Source organism: Hordeum vulgare, chromosome 5H, assembly GCF_904849725.1.
Source record: "Hordeum vulgare subsp. vulgare chromosome 5H, MorexV3_pseudomolecules_assembly, whole genome shotgun sequence".
NCBI classification, from domain to species: domain Eukaryota; kingdom Viridiplantae; phylum Streptophyta; class Magnoliopsida; order Poales; family Poaceae; genus Hordeum; species Hordeum vulgare.
In genome coordinates, this window is record NC_058522.1 from 165,082,521 (window position 1) to 165,090,322 (window position 7,802).

Sequence of the window (7,802 nt, forward strand, 5' to 3'; positions counted from 1 at the left end):
AGGGACGATAGAAGTCCTTGGAGGAGGCTTGTGAAGCGAACAAGGTGTTGACTAAGGAAGTGGAAAAAATGAAGAAACACAGGACTGCTTTCACGAATCAGATGGTCATCCTGAATAAACGATGCACAGCTCAGGAGAAGTGTGTCAGCGACTGGGCTGGACAGATGATGACGCGTCTGGCTGGTAAGTATTTTGTTTTGCCGAGTGCTTGTACTGTGTGTGTGACACTCGGCGTTTATTGTATGCTTGCCCTTTTGTTGCAAACTTTTGCGTTGATGCTGAAGCTAAAGCAGCGGACGTGGAGCGGTCCATTCGCGACAACGTGCCACTCGGCGAGGACGCCAATCGGGATCTGCTCCGGGCGCATATCCGCGTAGGCAAAGTGGGTCCTTTCATCGGTCGACTGAGAGAGGAAGTCGGTCGAATTGAGAAGGAACTTTGGCCAGAGGATGAGTCGCGACAGGAGAAGGAGAACCTGATGACCCGACTGGAGGAGATTCCCAACCGAGTGAGGTCGTGGAAGAAATCTGCAGCTCGTTGCGGTGCAGATGTTGCTCTGTCCCTGGTCCGAGTCCATTGCAAGGAGGTGCGCGAGGAGAAGTTGAAGACACTGAAGGTCGCCAACACGAAGAAGCTTCGATTCGAAGACTTCATGGAGACGTTCCTTGAGAGTGCTACCCGCATCGCCGACGGAATCGACTTGGACACCTTCGTGGAGCCCTCCAGTCCAGGCGCCGACCCAGCTGACGCGTGAAAAAACTTTATCCTCGGTATGCCGAGTGTTAATCTGTAAGAAATTTTGGCCACTGCTGTTGGCCGTCACATTCTTAGATCGGTGCGGGTAAGCTTGATCCGCACCGAGTAAACTATCTTTGCTAGAGCTTTGAATCGAATTTTTGCTCTTCTGTTGCAATGTTGATTCGGGTTTTTGTTTGGCGTTTGTTGGTGAAGCCAAAGGCAAACATTATGAACATGTCAGTTGTTTTGACATCTGCATGAGCCTCATTGAGGGTCCGTGGAATTCCCTAAGTCTCCGAGTGTGACGTTAAGAGTACACTCGGAGAAGGTTAATACTTAGGCGATTCTTGATCGCAGCTAAGCTCCCGAGTGTGACGTGTAGCGCACACTCGGAGAGAGTTAATACTTAGGCGATGCTGGATCACAGCTAAGCCCCCGAGTGTGACGTGTAGTGCACACTCGGAGAAAGTTAATACTTAGGCGATGCTGGACCGCAGCTAAGCCCCCGAGTGTGACGTGTAGGGCACACTCGGAGATAGGTAATACTTAGGCGATGCTGGATCGCAGCTAAGCCTCCGAGTGTGACGTGTAGCGCACACTTGGAGAAAGTTAATACTTAGGCGATGCTGGATCGCAGCTAAGCCCCCGAGTGTGACTTGTAGTGCACACTCGGAGAAAGTTAATACTTAGGCGATGCTGGGTCGCAGCTAATCCCCCGAGTGTGACGTGTAGTGCACACTCGGAGAAAGTTAATACTTAGGCGATGCTAGACCGCAGCTAAGCCCCCGAGTGTGACGTGTAGTGCACCCTCGGAGATAGGTAGTACTTAGGCGATGCTGGATCGCAGCTAAGCCCCCGAGGGTGACGTGTAGTGCACACTCGGAGATAGGTAGTACTTAGGTGATGCTGGATCGCAGCTAAGCCCCCGAGTGTGAGGTGTAGTGCACACTCGGAGATAGTTGGTACATAGGCGATGCTGGATCGCAGCTAAGCCCCCGAGTGTGACATGTAGTGCACACTCGGAGAAAGTTAATACTTAGGCGATGCTGGATCGCAGCTAAGCCCCCCCGTGTGACGTGTAGTGCACACTCGGAGAAAGTTAATACTTAGGCGATGCTGGATCGCAGCTAAGCCCCCGAGTGTGACGCGTAGTGCACACTCGGAGAAAGTTAATACTTAGGCGATGTTGGACCGCAGCTAAGCCCCCGAGTGTGACGTGTAGTGCACACTCGGAGATAGGTAGTACTTAGGCGATGCTGGATCGCAGCTAAGCCCCCGAGTGTGACGTGTAGTGCACACTCGGAGATAGGTAGTACTTAGGCGATGCTGGATCGCAGCTAAGCCCCAGAGTGTGACGTGTAGCGCACACTCGGAGAAAGTTAGTACTTAGGCGATGCTGGATCGCAGCTAAGCTCCCGAGTGTGACGTGTAGCGCACACTCGGAGAAAGTTAATACTTAGGCGATGCTGGATCGCAGCTAAGCCCCCGAGTGTGACGTGTAGTGCACACTCAGAGATAGTTAGTACTTGGGCGATGCTGGATCGCAGCTAAGCCTCCGAGTGTGACGTGTAGTGCCCACTCGGAGAAGGTTAATACTTAGGCGATGCTGGATCGCAGCTAAGTTTTTTTTTTTGAGACCGGAGTCTGCGACCGCGGAAGAAATTTGAACCTGCAAAAAACTCAATCTGCTTTATATTATTTCGCCAATACTTTTTCTTTACATTGCTTTAGTCGATGGTCACGTGTAGAAGCGCTTTAGGAGATCTCCGTTCCATGCACGCGGCTCGTCTGTCTCCCTCTCGATGTTGTAGAGTCTGTATGCTCCGTTGTTCAGCACCTTGGAGATGATGAAGGGTCCTTCCCATGCCGGAGCCAACTTGTGAGGTCTTTGCTGATCCACTTGGAGCACCAGATCGCCTGCTTGGAACGTGCGACTTCTGACGTGGCGTGCATGAAAACGCCGCAGATTTTGTTGATAAATGGTCGAGGGAGTTAATACCATCTCGCGCTCCTCCTCTAGAAGATCCACTCTGTCTTGCCTTTCTTGTTCTGCTTCGGCTTCGGAGAAGAGTTCGAATCGTGGCGCATTGTGAAGCAAGTCACTCGGAAGGACCGCTTCTGCTCCATAAACGAGGAAGAACGATGATCGCCCTGTAGATCTGTTCGGGGTTGTGCGAAGTCCCCAAAGCACTGAAGGTAGCTCGGTAACCCAAGTGCCAGCGGCATGTCCTATCTCTCGCAGGAGTCGGGGCTTCAAACCTTGCAAAATAAGTCCGTTTGCCCGCTCTGCTTGTCCATTGGACTGAGGCTGTGCTACGGAAGCAAAATCCACTCGGATGCCTTGGCTTGTACAGAAACCTTTGAATCTGTCCAAAGCAAAGTTTGTCCCGTTGTCCGTGATTATACTGTGAGGTACACCGAATCTGAAGATGATGTCCCTGACAAACTTGACGACTGTTGAGGCGTCAAGCTTCATGATGGGCTTCGCTTCGATCCATTTTGTGAACTTGTTGACTGCCACCAACAGATGTGTGTATCCGCCTTGGCCTGTCTTGAATGGGCCGACTGTATCTAATCCCCACACTGCAAACGGCCACACCAGAGGGATCGTCTTCAACGCAGACGTTGGCTTGTGAGACTTGTTGGAGTAGAACTGGCAGCCCTCACATCGATCAACCATATCCTTAGCCATCTCGTTAGCCTGCAGCCAAAAGAAGCCAGCCCTGAATGCCTTGGCGACGATTGCTCTCGAAGAAGCGTAATGACCGCAGGTCCCCGAGTGAATACCCTCCAGAATCAGTTGCCCCTCCTCTGGGGAGCTGCATCATTGAAGAACGGCTGAGATACTTTCCTTGTACAATTGGCCATCAATGACAGTGAATAACTTTGACCTGCGGACTATCTGCCTGGCTTGGACTTCGTCTTCTGGAAGTTCTTGCCTCAAGATATATGCCATGATCGGCACAGTCCAATCGGGAATGACAGCTAGAATCTCCATGACCAGATCAACCACAGCAGGTACATCGACTTCAGTCGGATCTGTTGTGCTCTTGGGTTGTACTGGTTCCTCTGTGAAAGGATCTTCTTTGACTGAGGGGAGGTGGAGGTGCTCGAGGCAGACGTCACTCGGGATTGGTCTCCGAGTGGATCCGAGTTGTGCTGACTCATTAGCTGCTTGGTTCTTCAGTCTTGGAACATGGTGAAGTTCTAGACCTTCAAACTTCTTCTCAAGCTTCCTCACCGCATTGCAGTATGTAGTCATGGTGGGGTTTCTGACGTCCCACTCTTTCATCACTTGATTGACCACCAAATCCGAATTGCCGTAGACCATCAGGCGACGGACGCCGAGTGAGATGGTCATACGCAACCCGTAGAGGAGAGCTTCATACTCTACCTCGTTGTTGGAGGAATCGAAGTGTATCTATAGCACGTACTTGAGCTTGTCACCCTTTGGTGACATCATCACAACGCCAGCGCCGGAGCCATTCAACATCTTGGACCCATCGAAGAACATTGTCCAATGGACCGAGCAGATGTGGGTCGGTTGCTGTTGTTCTACCCATTCTGCTATGAAGTCAGCCAAATCTTGAGACTTAATAGCTTTCTTGGCCTCGAACTTGATATCGCAGTACAGCATCTCCATCGCCCACTCCGCCACTCGGCCTGACGCATCTCGATTGTGGAGGATTTCCGACAATGGAGCATCAGAAACGACAGACACCGAGTGGTCTTGGAAATAATGGGCCACCTTCTTCGCAGTCATGTAAATCCCGTAGATAAGTTTTTGATAGTGGGGATACCTCTGCTTGGAAGGAGTCAGGACTTCGGAGACGTAGTACACTGGCCGCTGAACTTTGTATGCTTTGCCTTCTTCTTCTCGTTCGACTGTAAGAACAGTACTGACGACTTGATTTGTAGCCGTGATATACAGAAGAAGGGGCACTTTACTGAGCGGAGCAGTAAGAACCGGCTGGGTGGAAAGTAGGACTTTGAGGTCGTCGAATGCGACTTGGGCTTCATCTGTCCACTCGAAGGTATCTCATTTCTTCATGAGTCGGTACAGAGGAAGTGCTTTTTCGCCGAGTCGACTGATGAACCTGCTCAAAGCCGCTAGGCAACCTATGAGCCTTTGTACATCGTGTATTCTGACCGGCCTCTCCATTCGGATGATGGTCCTGATCTTTTCGGGGTTGACATCGATCCCTCGTTCGGAAATGAAGAAACCGAGTAACTTTCCGCTGGGAACGCCGAATGAACATTTGGCGGGGTTGAGCTTGATATCGTACCTACGAAGGTTGGCGAATGTTTCTGCCAAGTCAGTCAGCAGGTCGAAACCTTTGTGTGACTTGACTACGATATCATCCATATATGCCTCCACATTCCGACCGATCTGATCGAGGAGACATTTTTGGATCATGCGCATAAAGGTAGCTCCTGCATTCTTCAGACCGAATGGCATAGTGATGTAGTAGAAGCACCCGAATAGGGTCATGAAGGCTGTTTTTAACTCATCGGGGCCATACAGACGGATCTGATGATAACCCGAGTAGGCATCGAGAAATGACAGACGATCGCTGCCCGCAGTCGAATCGACAATTTGATCTATGCGGGGGAGCGGAAAATGGTCTTTCGGGCAGACCTTATTGAGATGCTTGAAGTCGATGCACATTCGGAGCGACTTGTCCTTCTTGGGCAGCATGACAACATTAGCGAGCCACTCGGAGTGGTGAACCTCGCGAATGAAGTTGGCTGCCAGCAGCTTGGCCACCTCCCGATTGCCTTCCTCTTGTGCGCGGCGGACCGGCGCAAGCGCTCTCGGACAAGCCGAGCCGTGGACCACGTGTAGTCTGTGCTCAGCCAACTCCCTAGGTACACCTGGTATGTCAGAGGGTTTCCATGCGAAGATGTCCCAGTTCTCACGGAGGAATCGGGTGAGCTCGGCTTCCTATTTAGGATCGAGGGTGGTGGAGATGTTCGTCGGGGCAGCACTGGCGTCCGTCGGGTGGATGCTGACCTTCTTCGTCTCTCCCGCCAACTGAAATGCAGACTCTGAAGCTGGCTTCTTCGAGCGCATCAGGTCGGCGGGGTCGACTGTTTTCTTGTACTCGTCCAGCTCGAGGACGGCCATCTGCTGGTCGGCGATTCTTGATCCCTGCTGCAGACACTCTTCAGCTCGCTGCCGATTGCCTGTGATGGTGATCACACCTTTCGGGCCTGGCATCTTCAGCTTCAGGTAAACGTAACATGGACGGGCCATGAAGTGCGCATACGCTAGGCGACCCAGAATTGCGTGATAAGCGCTCTGGAAGTCAACCACTTCGAACGTCAGCTTTTCCTTGCAGAAGTTCTTGTCGGAGCCGAAAATGACGTCCAACGCGATCTGGCTGAGTGACTTGGCCTTCCGTCCAGGGACGACTCCATGGAACTGCATGCTGCTCTCGCTGAGTTTGGACATCGGGATGCCCATCCCCTTGAGTGTGTCGGCGTACATGATGTTCAAGCCGCTGCCGCCATCCATGAGGACTTTGCGGAGTCGGACTCCTTCTACCACCGGGTCGACGACCAGAGCCTGTCTTCCCAGGGTGGGGTACATGTGCCGGATGATCCGACTGGTCGAAGGTGATCGCAGTCTGAGACCATTTGAGGAACTTGGGGTTGGAAGGGGTGGCCATGTTCACCTCTCTGTTCACCAGCTTCAGTCGGCTCTTGCTCTCGACGTCAGCAAAGATCATCAGGGTTGCATGGACTTGGGGGAACGGATCCTCCTTATCCTCCTCATCCTGTTCGTGGTCCTTCTCACTCGGTTGCCCTTCGCATATATGGGGTTGCCTTCTTCATCCATCTTCGTATGAACCGGACATGGTTGGTCCAGGATGGGGTTATTGAACTGCTTCTTCTTGGGGGTGAACTGAGCCTTCCCTTTACCCTTGAACTTGGCATTGGTTACGGCTGCGGCCTCCGCTTGCGGAGCGGTCGGAGCTTTCTGCTTCTGCTTCCGAGTGTTGCCCCAATCGCCATCAGCGACTGTTTTGTGCTTGCCGCTTCGGATGCGGTCCTCTTCTTCGCCATTTGCGTAGCATGTTCCTATCTCCATCATCTTGCTCATGGAGATGTCGCCTGTTCGGTCGAACTTCAGGTACAGATCTCTGTACCGCACGCCTGCCTTGAAGGCGCAGACTGCTTGATGCTCGGTGATGTTCTCCACCGTGTGATAGAGAGTTGTCCAACGCTGAATGAAGTCACGCAGCGGCTCATTCTGCTTCTGGACGCAGTGCTGGAGCTCCACAAGGCCAGCAGGGCGCTTGCACGTCCCTTCGAAGGTCCTGATGAACACTTGTGCCAGATCTTCCCAACTGTAGATGCTTGAGGGGGCCAACTGGTTTAGCCACGCTCGCGCCGAGCCGTCGAGCATCAGAGGGAGGTGCTTCATGGCGACATGGTCGTCCCCTCCTCCGATCTGGACTGCCACTCGGTAGTCATCCAGCCATGTTTCTGGCTTGGACTCTCCTGTGAACTTGCTAATTCCCGTCGCCAATCGGAAGTTGGGAGGGATGTCAGCCAAACGCATGGCTCGACTGACACACTCGGGACCAGACACGGTGGCCCTGCTTCCACTTGGACGGTCGATATCGCGACCATCGCGGTGGGCTCGACCTCTGTCGACTCTTCGCTGGGCGATATGTCCTCTTGCGTCGGGTCTTGGGTCGTAAGTGTCGCCGACTAAACGCCGATCATCCTGATGTCGGGACCCATAGGGCCCACCCCGCGGAGGGGTGCATGAGCGGCGGCGATCTTCATGAATCATGGAATGGCTGCCTCCCCTGTGGCGCTGATGGGAACCTGGGCTGTGAACCGACCGATGCGTATTCGCGTGGACGGAACTGTTCTAGATCCGGTTGTGCGACTGGGAGACCGCCGAATTCTGCTGCTGCGCCGTGTGCAATAGGGCTCGGATCTGCTCGATCCCTCTAGCAGCCTCTGAATCAGTCGGCTGGAGGGAATCGGCTATCTTGGCAGCTGCAGCCAAGTTGAGGAGGGGTGTGCGGCACAGCTCCACGTTGCTC